This window comes from Trichechus manatus, unplaced genomic scaffold (assembly GCF_000243295.1).
Source record: "Trichechus manatus latirostris isolate Lorelei unplaced genomic scaffold, TriManLat1.0 scaffold00011, whole genome shotgun sequence".
Classification (NCBI taxonomy): domain Eukaryota; kingdom Metazoa; phylum Chordata; class Mammalia; order Sirenia; family Trichechidae; genus Trichechus; species Trichechus manatus.
In genome coordinates, this window is record NW_004443947.1 from 23,216,151 (window position 1) to 23,230,715 (window position 14,565).

The 14,565-nt window shown below is 39.2% G+C and overlaps 1 protein-coding gene across 1 annotated transcript in view; it reads left to right on the plus strand.

The window, feature by feature from the left end:
* EBF1 (EBF transcription factor 1) overlaps positions 1-14,565 on the plus strand; it is a 501,677-nt gene that overhangs the window by 203,291 nt on the left and 283,821 nt on the right. The gene's annotated exons all lie outside the window — the stretch shown is intronic.

Genomic DNA, 14,565 nt, shown 5'->3' on the forward strand with positions numbered 1-14,565 from the left:
GAGAGTACCCCCAGAGTCAGCTTTCGTAGGTTATACTGAGTGGGTCTTGGTTAACCAGGTTTTTCAGAGGCCACAACAATAATCCTCTGATATTTATACCTCTTCAGGTTTGGGACCATTTGGGATATCTTTGTTTGTAGTCTTTTGGTCACTTTCTCTTTAACATTTTCCTTCTGTACTATTTGTTCTAGAAAACAAAAAGGTCTTCAAGATGCTTGGGGCAAACCTTCCTTCTTGATTTCTAGTGAATATTCATTGAGCACAGTCACTGAGCTTCTTGAAGCCTTGAGCTGAGGAGGGAGGTGTCTGCCAACCCAGACAAAAGCAAAGAAGACCATAAGAGAGGAGCCTCTGGGAACTTGTGCTATGGGGTCCTGCGGCTGGATGCTGAAAAGTGATTTTATTTAAGTTTGGTTGTTAGAGTCCACATTTGCTTTTCTTAGTAGTCCAGCTCCCAAATCTAGTTGACATCTTACAATTGCTCGGTTGGCTGGCCACAGAGAGCCAGAATACACAGGTTTTCCTGGACAGGATATTTCCCCATACTGATGGGAATAAGCATAATTAGCACTCATGCAGCGTTTTGCATCATCAGAGTGCTTTATAAATATGAACTAATTCTTCCTGCAAGAATCAGGTTAAGCATTGTCATTCCCACTTCACAGATGGGCGTGCCCTGATTTCATTATTCCGAAGATAGATTCTGAGTCCGCGATAAATGTACTTAGCGTTATAGTAAATTGAAGATGAAAAGACCTATTAGGTCACATAGTACCACCCTGCTCTCTGCACCTCCCCGCACTCCCCCCGCCTATCCCCCCTCCCCACTTCCTACTGCTCTGACCAGCCTTGGCTTAAACATCCCAGGGGAACCGCCTTATAAATCTAACCTTGGAGAAAGAATCCCCTTCTAAAAGCTGCTTTTGTGGTCCCAGTGCAGAGACCTGCCTCTCCTGAAAGGCTCTTGGCAGTGAGGGGAATATGGTTGGGAGTCTTTTCTTCTTTCTCTTTTAGGAAAATTGCAAATTCCAAGCGTCACATGTGTATCTTTTCCTTTAATAGTAGAGTTTAATGTGTTTTTCTAGGTTTACTAACAGACGTTAGGGATTTTGAGTTACAGTTGGGACATGAGCTCATGAAATTAGCATTAACTGCTTTAACCCATAGGTGCTTGTGTTTATGGAATAGGCAAGTCATAATCGCTGACCACAGCCATTAAAATCTGGTTCAAGTCAACTTTGAGTACAAAGACTTTCTATATGGCAACCCCCTTGAAGCATAAATGATCACAATTTAATATAATGAGAATAATTAATAAGGAGTGTGCCAGTGACCTTGAATATTAATATTGTTTCCTTTTCCTGTAAACAAACCAGGCTATTTTATTATTATTTTACTGCGTAATTTGGCATAAACACTCCTTTTCACATAATTTCCCCAGGTGACTTTTGTCTCCTTGGCAATTTCCGGCTTTAATAACGAAAACCTAATTAAGAAGGAGCTGTTGATTGGTTTGCTAGTGTAATTAACACAGGTGATGCTAATGAGTTTCTATGAAACCAGTGGTTTATGGGAAAAATAAACAGACCACTGTTGCATATGGCCCAACTGATATCTGCACTCTGGAAGAAATGATGATTTTCAAGTCTCCTGTGAGTGGTTTGTGGGCGTGGAATAGGCAGATAAAACATTTTATAAGATTCATTAGTGGAACTAGACCAAATTGGGAGCAAAAGTCTCGATGTTCAGCGATATTAAAAAAATCTGATCCAGGCTGCACTTGGCATTCTCTGTTTTCATGTGCCTTTAAAAAGGGACAGATTTCTTTTGTTTCGGGTGTGTTTCCAACTTTCATTTATAGGCATTTGAAGTTTGCAAAGCCCCCAGCAGGTTTTCTGGAGGCACTACAATTTTCAGTCATTCATTTCTGCCTGTCTTTGCCCACTGACCGTTGAGGATGCTCTGGCCAGGAAAACACATGGGATTCCTGCAAAAACTGAGACACAAGATTCTCGTTTCTCAGCCCGCAACTGTTTCCTGAGGAACCCCTGGTATTTGTATTTTCAGTGCCTTCCATGCCAGTCTAGTCGACCCAGGGTTGCTTATAAGAAGCTAATTTTCTCCAACTTTTTTTTTTTTGCTTTCTTTGAGGGGGGCCGGAAAGAGAGATGAAGGCAGTGGTTCAGATTTCATTTAACAACAACTTTATAACATGAGGAGCCCTGGTGGTGTAGTGGTTAAGAACTCAGCTGCTAACCAAAAGGTCTGCAGTTCGAATCCACCAGCTGCTCCTCGGAAACCCTATGGGGCTGCTCTACTCTGTCTTATCGGGTCACTATCAGTTGAAATCGGCTCAACAGCAGTGGGTTTGGTTTGGTTTGGTTTCTAACATGAACAAGGTAAATGACATTAATGCATATTTATTCATCCTAAATTTGATTCAGACTACCTGGCTGTTGTTAATAATTTAGAAACAACTTGCTCGATTTCCAAATAAACTTTTGAAGTAGTTTCCATAAATGATACGTATATAATGAGAGCTTAGATGTTCATATGGTTTTCCTTGGCCCCTTCCCTTTTTCGTTGGTGCGCACTTCTTCAAATCAATTTTTTTAAGCATGTGATTTCTCTTCATTTTCATCTCATTTTTCATCATCAGCTAGTTAATTCTTTCTCGCTCTCTTTTTTTTTCTGCCTCCAAAAACGCCTGCTCTACTTTGTCTCTGGTCTACTGCGATGTGACAGAAAAGCCAGAGACATTCTGTGTCTAGCAGTGCACCTCCAGGGACATCTTTTGAACTCTCATAATTTGTATTTATTGCCACCCACTTTGTAAGTTCACAGTTTAATTTGCCAGCAGTGGCAGTGTTAGGCCGACACAGTAAAACAAGATAACGTTAAAATGTCAGAATGAGAGGGGGCATGAATGATGCATTACCCCTACTAGAACTTGCACTTGTCATTCCTTTCCACCAAAGTGATGTTAACTACCTTTTGAGAGCTTTATCTGACTGGTATTACTCAGAAATAGGATCATTAGTTCACTGTTCTGATTAGGAAGCTGCTATGCTTGATTAACTCTTCTCGGACTGGGATCTCGGTGGAAGCATTAAATGAATCACACTGACTTAGACATCTAGAACTAATTTATAATTATTTTTTTGCAATTATTTGTAGTTGTTGACATGTGTTTTTCCATGTTGTGGTACTTAATGGGGATGAGTTAAACTTACTGGAGAAAGGGCATGCAGTTTGAGTTGTACTTTTAATCCACATTTCAGTGAAGGTCTTCTAGAATTAAAAAAAAAAAAGAAAATTTCCTGTTGACAGATACTAAGCCATCATTCCTAACAATATCTATGCGCAATTCATTCATAAGCCTTTTGGAATTCCTGAAGTTTGAGAATCAGCCCTTTTGTAGTTCTATCTGAATCACTGTGCTAGAAGGGAACTCGTTGAATTCATGTTTATTCACAGCGGTGACTCCATGTGCAAGAGGCATGGTTAACGTGTGTCTTGAGGAAGCTTCCAAGGTGATAAGTCTAGGGTACCGGGACAGGTAAAGTGCCCCCCACCCTACCTCTTTCATACTGTTCCTTCCTTATCTAAAATCATGACAACTTGCCACTGTCTGAAGTCCTAGCGCGTTGGTTCTTTTGCATCTCAACACTCTGTCCTCTTCCAAACATACCCCCAATACTTGCACTTCAGTGCAAATAATTCTAGATTCTTTCTCTTAAGAGCAGATTGTAATACAGAAAGTATGGAAAGGCTAGGAGATGGACATGGGCGTGCCACCGAAGGTGAAATTTGACCTAGAACAAGGACCTTGATGGCACTGAAGATGTAATAGAAAAGGAATCCATTTCACAGTAAAGATAGGTATTGATTCGGGTCCACAGTTCAAAGAAAGAACTTTGTATTTTATTTTAACCTTTTCAAAATGGGAATATTTTTCATTCTTGTACTTAGAAATTAAGCCACATCTGCGTGTATAACTCTGAGAGGGATCTATTTATCTCATGCACCACTGTGTGTATAGCAGCTAGCTCTTCTAGGTGCTCAGTATATTGTTAGGTGCCATGTAGTCTGTTCCAACTCACAGCGACCCTGTGTACAACAGAACAAAACACTGCCCGATACCGCGCCATCCTCACAGTTGTTGCTATGTGAGCCCATTGTTGCAGCCACTGTGTCAATCCATCTTGTTGAGGGTCTTCCTCTTTTTCACTGACCCTCTACTTTACCAAGCATGATGTCGTTCTCCAGGAACTGATCCCTCCTGATAACATGTCCAAAGTACGTGAGATGAATTCTCACCATTTTCTCTTCTAAGGAGCATTCTGGCTGTACTTCTTCCAACACAGATCTGTTCATTCTTCTGGCAGTCCATGGTGTATTCAATATTCTTCACCAACACCATAATTCAAAGACATCAATTCTTCTTTGGTCTTCCTTATTCATTGTCCATCTTTCACATGCATATGAGGCGATTGAAGATATCATGGCTTGAGTCAGGTGCACCTTAGTCCTCAAAGTGACATCTTCGGTTTTCAACACTTTAAAGAGGTCTTTTGCAGCAGATTTGCCCAGTGTAATATGTCAGTTGATTTCTTGACTGCTGCTTCCATGGACATTGATTGTGGATCCAAGTAAAATGAAATCCTTGACAACTTCAATATTTTCTCTGTTTACTGTGATGTTGCTTGTTGGCCCAGTTGTGAGGATTTTTGTTTTCTTAATGTTGAGGTGCAATCCATACTAAAGGCTATAGTCTTTGATCGTCACCAGTAAGTGCTTCAAGTCCTCTTCACTTTCAGCAAGCAAGATCGTGTCATCTGCATATCACAGATTGCTCATGAGTCTTCCTCCAATCCTGATACCGCATTCTTTTTCATATGGTCCAACTTCTCAGATTATACACTGTGTGTATAGCACCTAGCTTTTCTAGGTGGACAATATACACTTGTTAAATTGAATGGATGTAGCTGTCACTAAAGAGCAGTGCCCTCCCCCCATCCCTCATTCAAGTATTTCCCCCTAAATGTCCAATTTCCTGAAAGGACTTTTTATCTGTGTAGATCCAGAAACTTGGGTTGTTATTATAGATGCCTCTGATGAACCATGGGATTACCCTGAGCATATTAACAGCACCATCCCATTATGCTCCTTTATCACATACTTGACATCTGCCCTAAGTTACTGCCCTTCACTATCTGCTCAAGTCAGCCTATGTTCTGTTGTCAATTTCTTGGCAGCTAGCCCTTGGCTGAAGGTGCAGATAAATTGGCCTTCAGCTAATGTACTAAAAATGCAAACACAACTTGCCTGTCCAAAAAGATGATTTGGAATTTGTTTTCAAGACCAAGCCAGGTGCCTGTCTTTGTGGAGGTGGGAAACAATTTTAACTGACATGGGTGAAACTGGATATCAGAATACAAATTCAATGAGAAACTAATATATAAGTTCCTCAGTATAAGAATCCAATATGGAACTTAATATTATAATTAAAATTATAGTTATTATTATTATAATCGTGTTGTTGTTAGTGCTCTTGAGTTGGCTTCTACTCATAGTGACTTCATGTATTACAGAATGAAATGTTGCCCAGTCCTGTGCCGGCATCACAACCATTGATATGGTTGAGCCCGTTGTTGCAGACACTGTATCAGTCCATCTCATTGAGGGCTTTCCTCTTTTTCGCTGACTCTCTACCAAGCATGATGTCTTTTTCCAGTGATTTGTCCCTCCTGATGACATGCCCAAAGTAAAGAAAATGAAGTCTTGCCATCCTCGCTTCTAAGGAGCATTCTGGCTGTACTTACTCCAAGACAGACTTTTTTGTTCTTCTGGCAGTCCGTGATCTCTTCAGTATTCTTCACCAACACCACAATTCGAATGCATCAATTCTCCTTCAGTCTTCCTTTTTCGTTGTCCATCTTTGTCATGCATATGCAGCAATTGAAAATACTATGGCTTGGATCAGGTGCCCGTTAGTCATCAAAGTAGCATTTTTGCTTTTTAACACTTTAAAGACGTCCTTTGTGGCAGATTTGCCCAGTGCAATACGTTGTCTGATTTCTTGATTGCTGCTTCTGTGGGTATTGATTGTTGATTCAAAAAGAATGAAATCTTTGACAACTTCAATTTATTTGCCGTTTATCATGATGTTGTTTATTGGTCCAGTTGTAAGGATTTTCATTTTCTTTATGTTCAGGTTCTATGGCAACGGGTTTTTATGTTCAGGTAAAATTATTATAATAAACCAAACCAGACCTGTTGCTGTCGAGTCGATTCTAACTCCTAGCAACCCTATAAGACAGAGTAGAACTGCCCCATAGGGTTTCCAAGGAGTGGCTATGGATTTGAATTGCCAACCTTTTGGTTAGCAGCCCAGCGCTTAACCACTGTGCCACCAGGGCTCCTAAAATTATAATAATAATATAATGTAAAGCCTCTTATTAGACAATTCTGATAAAACCCTAAGATGTATAGAAAAAAGTTTGTGTTTAGGCTAAGTTTCTTGGGTCTGTTAATTGCCGTCTAAGAGTATCCTTTTTTTTTCAGGGTGAATCATTTAAAACCAATTCCAGCTTATTGGAATTTCCCTCTGTAAGTGTGTTTTCAATGGTTTTGCCCTGTATTGCCCAGAGAACTGACACTCTCTGAGATTTGGCTGTAATCCTGCTTTTGGAGAGAGAGGAAATAAAGGCACAGAAAAATAAGCAGTTTTCTTTAACCTTATGTGAAAAGACAGTCATCAGATTGGAAGGGCTTCTCTTCCTCTCATAGCTGTGTGGAATAACCTCCTTGTCAGTATGGGTCAGACTTAACCAAAATGAACTTTATTTTAAAACTGCTGTCATTTGGATGGTCCCATTACTATACCTTTCTGAGATACGAAAGTTGGGAATAGGTTGCTAAGAGACAAGCTGTTTGGCCACGAAAATATGAAAATATATCCTCTACCTCAAAGTTGAACATACTAGCATGAGCTCTAGGAAGGCACAAGTGTGAACTTCTCTGAGAAGTAATTATTGTAGCTAAATTATGATTATGTTCCTGAATCTGCCCCAATACATTATTCAAAGTTTCTTGTGTCCTGCATTGTCCCAGATAGAGAACAAAATGAAACTCTCACCAATTTTGTCTACCTTTTACTCTCTAAGCCAAGGCTTTGCAGCACCATTAGGATGTAGATTATCATATTTAAAACCTGTGCTGACACCATTGTACCCATCTGAATGATTAATCTGCTCATTAAAAGAGTGCCGATGGGCTAGTCTAATTGGAACATGGATCTTCTTAAAGGACGTTACAGGGTCGGGAATAGGAAATATTACTCATAACATAAAGTAGGGATTAATTATGCTACTAAATACTACTGTGTGAAATTTACATATGGGGCTGGTTAGAGACAAGGATTAAATAAAGTGTAGCATCCCATTTTATAACATTTATGTCAACTTTAAGAAAGGTGGTGTGTTCCTATTTTAATCCCAAATCTTAAATCAACATTTGCAAAAGCTGTTGTAAACGCAAATGCCACAGAAGGCTTAGAGGTTGGGATAAACACAGAATTTGCATCAGTGAATCACTGTGATTTCACCGTATGGATTTTTAAAAACAATTACAAAGATCCAAAACTGCCCAGCAATCTCTACTCTGTAAAATCCTAAACTTCTGGATGATATTAATCTTCCTAAAGGCAAATGAGAGTACAATTGGGACTTGTAAGAAATATGCAAATTAATAGAGCACACGTTACAAGCTTTTTTATTTTTTTTTTTAAATAACATTTCTTCAAACAAATATGTATGAAAGATGGAAGGAAATTGCTTTAGTTACAAAGGATTTTTTTTTTTTTTGTAAAAATATACATAAGACAACATTTGCCAATTCAACATTTTTCAGGTGCACAACTTAGTGATATCAATTACATTAACCATGTTGTGTAACCATTGCCCTTAACTGATTCCGAATTTTCCATCACCATAAACAGAAACTTACTGCTTCCCAAACAATGGCTCCCCCTCTTCTACTCCCTCCTACCTCTGGTAACCACAAATAAAGTTTGGTCTGTATACATTTGCCTATTCTTGTCATTTCATGTAAGTGAGACCATACAATACTTGTCCTTCTGTGTCTGGCTTATTTCACTTAGCATTTCAAGGTTTTCAAGGTTCATCCGTGTTATAGCATGTATTAGGACTTCATTTCTTTTTATGGCTGAATAGTATTCCATTGTATGTATGTACCACATTTTGTTTATCCATTCATCTGTTGATAGACGTTTGTTTGCGTCTCTGCTTTCAAGCCTCCGGGCTACAGGTTGTGAAGCTCCATTTCTCCGTCCCAGGGACCTTGTGGCACACAGTTAGAAAACCAACAAGATCACTGTATGTCATGGAGATGGATCCTAGAATTTTTGTATTGAAAAGAATCTCGAAGGCCCTTTATCTTTCTCCTCCATTTTCAGGCAAGGGATCACAAAGCTTACACAAGTAGTGACAAGACAGAGCTGAATTGAGAGTTTCTGACTGGTAGTCAAATACAATTTTTAGTAACCAACACGGCATCTCTAGTCTGGTTACCAACTATCTTGACTATTGGATTATTTGCTTGATGCCTCATGTCTTAAGTTATTTCTGATTACTGAAGTCAGATCTGTTTGACAAATGTGAAATATGTTCTTACGCATTTTGAGAATTTGTTATATTTCTACTACTTGAAAATTCATATTCTTTTTTACTCACAGGCAGATGTCATGTCATGTATGTAGTAGAAAATGGAGAGTTGGTACTCCAGCATGAGCACCCCACCATGCTGGCTGGTCTAGCCAAAAAAGAAATAATGAAAATTAGGGCACTTGGTTATTAGTGGGCCACACCTATTACAGGGTGCTACCAGCATAAAGAATGTCCTTGAGCATTGGCAACCACGTGCTATCTCTAAGATTGAGGAAGCGTTAGGCTGAGACTGTGTCTGGGTGGTGCAAACTGTTAATGGGCTCAGCTGTTAACCAAAAGGTTGAAGGTTCAAGTTCACCCAGAGACACCTTGGAAGAAAGGCCTGACGATCTACTTCTAAAAAATCAGCCATTGAAAATCCTCTGGAGCACAGTTCTACTCTGACATATGGATCTGGTTAGAGACAAAGATTAGATAAAGTGTAGCATCCCATTTTATAACATTTATGTCAGCTTTAAGACAGGTGGTGTGTTCGTATTTTAATCTCAAATCTTAAATCAACATGGGGTCACGGTGAGTCGGAACTGACTTGACAGCAACTAGTTTACTGGTTTTAGGCTGCGAATGCTGAAGCTAAAAGGTACCTCAACAGGTTATCAAGTTCAAGTGTCTGCATACTGGTGGACCTTCTTAACATCTCTAATAGCTGTTCTCCCTTCTCCATTTTATTGCACTTCGTCTTAATTGAGCTCACCATCGTCTCTCACCTGGCTACTCCAGTAACTTCCTAGCTATCTTCCAGCCTCCAGTCTTGTGCCTACTCAAGTGGTTGTCTACACAGCAGCCAGAATGATTTTTCTAAAACTCTTCTGACATCACCTCCTGCTTAAAACTGGCTGTCATTTGGACAGCCTGGCTGGTACCTCACTGTTGCTGCAATTCAAGTCCAAGCTTTTTAGCATTGCATACGGTATCCTTCCTGACCTCATTTCTTGCTACTTTTCTCGGTATGCTGGACTGTCTTGCGCTGATGCAGACTTGTCATGCACTCTGGTGTTGCTTTTTGTCTTTGCACCTGTTTTTCCGTATATCTGGTGTATATCCTTCTTATCTTTCTCCTTGCTTCAGATTTCGTCTGGCTGTCTATGACTTATCTTCAGAATTAAACTCAGTACTAGTTCCTCAAGGAAATCTTCTTGGACCTGCCAATTTAGGATAGAGTGTGCACTCCTCTCTTTATCTAAAGGTAAATCTGTATGGTGCTGACATACCCTACCAGTGAGCTCCTTGAGGGCCAACCAAAACTAGACCCATTGCCACTGAGTCGATTCCCACTTATAGCGACCCTGTAGGACAGAGTAGAACTGCCCCATAGGGTTTCCAAGGAGCACCTGGTGGATTAAAACTATCTACCTTTTGGTTAACAATGGAGCTCTTAACTGCTATGTCACCAGAGTATTCCTGTTTCTAAGTACTGAGTCTGGTTCAAAGGAGGAAATCAATAAATGCTGGAGGAAGGAAAGAAAGAAAGAAACTCTGACAAGAATCTATACTCTTGCAGGGTATATGGGGAGCCCTGGTGGTGTGCAGTGGTTAAGAGCTACGGCAAGCCACGGTTGCTAACCGAAAGGTCGGCAGTTGGAATCTACCAGCCGCTCCGTGGAAACCCTATATGAGCAGTTCTACTCTTTCTTATAGGGTCGCTATGAGTCAGAATTGACTTGACGGCAATGGGTTTGGTTTGATTTGGTTTATCTAGCTAATACTGAAAGACAATATATGACGGAATAGTTATCCACGGAGCATTAGAACATTTTTCCCTACATAACCTAACCGAAGAAAACCAAACCCATGCCATTGAGTCAATTCTGACTCATAGCGACCCTATAGGACAGAGTGGAACTGCTCATAGAGGATTTCCAAGGAGCGGCTGGTGGATTTGAACTGCCAGCCTTTTGGTTGGCAGCCGAGCTCTTAACCACTGTGTCACCAGGGCTCCATTAGCTAGATAGGTGCTTTTTTATATCAAGCTTTAATCTCTTGGCCCAGTATCTTTGTTTTTATCTACCTCCAGTTACAATAAGAATCAGTTGGCCACCATGTTCTCTAGAAGCACCTTTAAAAACGTTAGTTCTCTAGGTCGTTCCATGGTGGCTTCATTAAGCGTGCTTCCTAATATGTTTTGCTTATAGTCAGAGGCCTATAATCAAAAAAGGAGGTAAGGAGGTGGTTTTTCAGTTGGAGAGAAAAGATTTTATTATGGATTTTTGGAGTATTCCGTTAAGCTTGAGTTGAGGCATGTCTTGGAGGTCAGCTCTAAAGATGTTCTTGCAGTAATCTGATGAAAGAGACAAAATTTTCAAAGAAGCCTATGTCGCCATTCTGTGAAAATTAATGGTGAAGTATCATTGAAAGTCTGTTGGAAAATGTTTGTTTTCTAAAGTAAACCTCTGAACATTTAAGACTCAAAAGTAGTGTGTAGAGAACCTTTCTTTAGAAATTCAAATCTAGCAAAATACCCTAATTGTCCAGTGGTGGAACAAACATTTTAGCAGAGTATGCTTCAGTAAATATCATTCATCCTTGGACCTCCACAATCTGTGAGTGAAGATACAAACCACAGCCGTCAAGAAGTTAACGAGACACGTTAGTGTAGCAAAGCTTTGATGACAAGAATGCCAGGGAAGTGGAGTGGTTGGTGAATTTTTTTCAGCCTTGCTGGTAGGAAAGTATTCTTTTGTCTTTGGTAAATAACGGTTTAGCTATAGAGATGTGATGTAGAAGGCAAAGGAGGTTGGGCTAGATGCGAACTAATTCTTGGCTATCCCTGAAAGTTGTTTTCCTAAATTATAAAATCATGGGCCTTTTGGGTCAGAACTAAATTTTCCCATAATCTGATTTAAAAAAAAGAAAAAAGTTGCCATCGAGTTGACTTTGACTTATGGCTATCCCATGTGTGTCAGGGTAGATCTGTGCTCCATAGGGTTTTCTTTTTGCCATATTTGCTGCATTTATTTTGCTTCTTGGGGGGAAGTAGATTGCCAGGCCTTTCTTCTGAGGTACCTCTGTTTGGACTTGAACTTCCAACCTTTTGTTTGGCAGCCCAGTTTATTAACCATTTGCACCACCTAGGGATTTCAGTCTGATAAAACCTATCCACAGAGGTGAGCCACCTAGCCTAAAGTGCCAGAGCTAGCTGGCCCAACAGATGGAATTTATATCTTGTCCTCTGACACCTAATTCATTGTTCTTGATCCTATACTGTAAGTCCCTACATGGGCTTTAAAAAGGGTTTATTTTTTTCTATCCTAAGCCCAGTACAGAAGGCAGTGCTAGTTATCTGGGGATACTGGATAGGATTTAATAAATTGCATTCTGATACAGCAAAGTTTCACTACAGTAACACTCTGGTTTGTAGTACAAAGTTCGTCATGATTCTATAAACTCATAACAAAAACATTTTCATAGGGAGTGTGCAGAGTCAAAGGTTGCAAACCGGCAGCCTGTGATTGTGTTTGGTTTGTAGAAGAGTTTTGTTTGGCCAGTGCAGTGTTGTTGTCTTTTAGATGGGAAGTGTGGTGTCCTGGTTGCCTCAGTCCCCACCACTCCCAGCTGCTTCCCTTTGTTATGTTATTGGTCTGGTCTCAGAGGCTTTTGAATTGGAGTTCTGAGTTTAATAAGACCTTTGTTTTATTTGGGGCTCACAGGAAGGTAAGCAAGAGATGCCCATTTTATTTTCACAACATCTGAGCAGGGGGCTATGTTTATGGAATGGGCTGGTTTAGACAATGTTGTTTACATATTTGGAAGCATCCCGCCCCTCAAGCTGCCACTTGCTTTATCAAATCATTTAAGCCAAGTCCCGTGTTACTATCAACATTAGTTCAAATCTGTCACAACTGGCAGCCTTCATTGTGTATGAAAAGATGGTTAATGGGTCTGTGCATTGGCATAATGCATGCAAGGCATAAGTAAATAAGATAATTGCGTTTGTGCCACTAACCACTCAGGTTTATCCCAAAAATATCAAGGTTTCCCTCTTTTATCTGGAAAAGGGCTTTCTAGAGTTTAAGACTTTTATTTTTCGCTCTTCTTAAAGAAGTCCTCTTTTTCTACCTTTCTTTCTCTGCTGTCCAGCAGAATCTTAGACAAAGCAATTATTTTTTAAATAAGAATGATCTCCACAGATGGCAGTTTTACTGGGGGGTGGGTGTAAGCATGTCATTCATTCCTTGTTCCTAAAGTGATTTTTTTTTCATTCTTTAAAAAATAACTTTTTAGATTAAAGGACCAACATATCTTCTTTTTAGAAAATTTGCAAGAATCCAGACAGGAAAACAAAAGTTACCTCTGATCAAAAGACGAGAGAAAAAAATCTCTTTTAACATTTTGTGTAGTTTTTTTTCAGAATATTTCTGTGTGTGTATTAAAACTATTTGTTTATAAAATTGAATTATACGGTTCTGTAACTTGTTTTTTTACTTAATAATGTATTGTGAATATTTTCATGTATCTCATGAAAATTTTTTAAAATTGTATGGCATTATATCTTATCCATATAACTTCATCATTCCACTGTTGTAGACTATTCAGTCTGTTTTCAGGTTTTTTTGCAGTTGTTAAAATGGAGCAATGAACTGCCTTGTATATAAATCTATGGGTGGTATCGGATTTTTTTCTTTAGGTTAAATTCCTAGAAGTGTAATCTTTGAATTAAAGGATATGAGTGTTTTTTAGCTTTTTGGTGCATGTTAAATCCCCCTCCAGAAAGATTATACTTGTCTCTACTCCCACCAGCATTTTGTGAGAGTGCAGTTTGCTAGCGTCCTCAACAGACACTAAACACCTTTGCCAACTTAGTAAACTAAACATAGTATTTAATTTCTATTTTAATTTTTATTTCTTTGATTATTGCTGAGGTTGAATATGTTTCTTTGTGATTTTTATTCATTTATATTTTTTATTTTTTGTGAATTGCCTATTTGTTTTCATTCCCCCCCACCCCATGGGTTTTTACTTAGATTTAAAACAACAAACATGTATTATGTTAAAGAAATTACAGAATAGCCATAGTCATATGAAAGCTTGACTGGGGCTGGGGAATCTGCTTCCAAGATGGCTCATTCACAGGGCCGTCGGTAGGAGGCCTCGGTTTCTTGTTCCATGGCCTTTCTAGGGTGGCTAGAGTATCCACATGGCATGGCAGCTAGCTTCCCCCAGAGAGAATGATCTGAAAGAAAGAGCAAGGGGGAAAGCTGCAGTGTCTTTCACGGCAGTCTTGGAAGTCACACAGGGCACTTCTGCCATATTCTCGTTTTTAGAAATGAGTCACTAAGTCTAGTCCACACTTGAGAGGAATTAAGCTCTGCCTCTTGTGGAATGTTTTTAAAACAGGTTTCAAAATCACCACAGAGCCTAAGCTTTTTGTTTACTTGTTTGTTTTGTACAATGTATGTTTTAAATGTTTTCCTCCAGTTGGTTGTTTGCCCTTCAGTTTTAATTATACTTTTTTTGTCATTCAAAGATGTAAATTTTAATGTATTTAAGACTACTAATCACTTTCCTTTGGAGTCTTTCTTTTCATTTATGCTTACAAATGCCTTCTCCACTCTAGGGTCAGATAAAAAGTCACCTATTTTTTTTTAATTTACTTGGTGGTTTCACTTTTTACATTTAACCTCTTAAATATTTCTGGAGTATTATTTTTGGTGTTTAGCATTAGATATAGCAGTCTAATTAAAGTTTTTCCAAATAATTGACATTTATTTTAGTGCCACTTTTTGAATACACCTACTTTCTGCTAATGATTTAAAATGCTTCCTTTATTATCAATAAATACAAGGTAGATCTTCAGCTGATACTCATAGCATGGCTA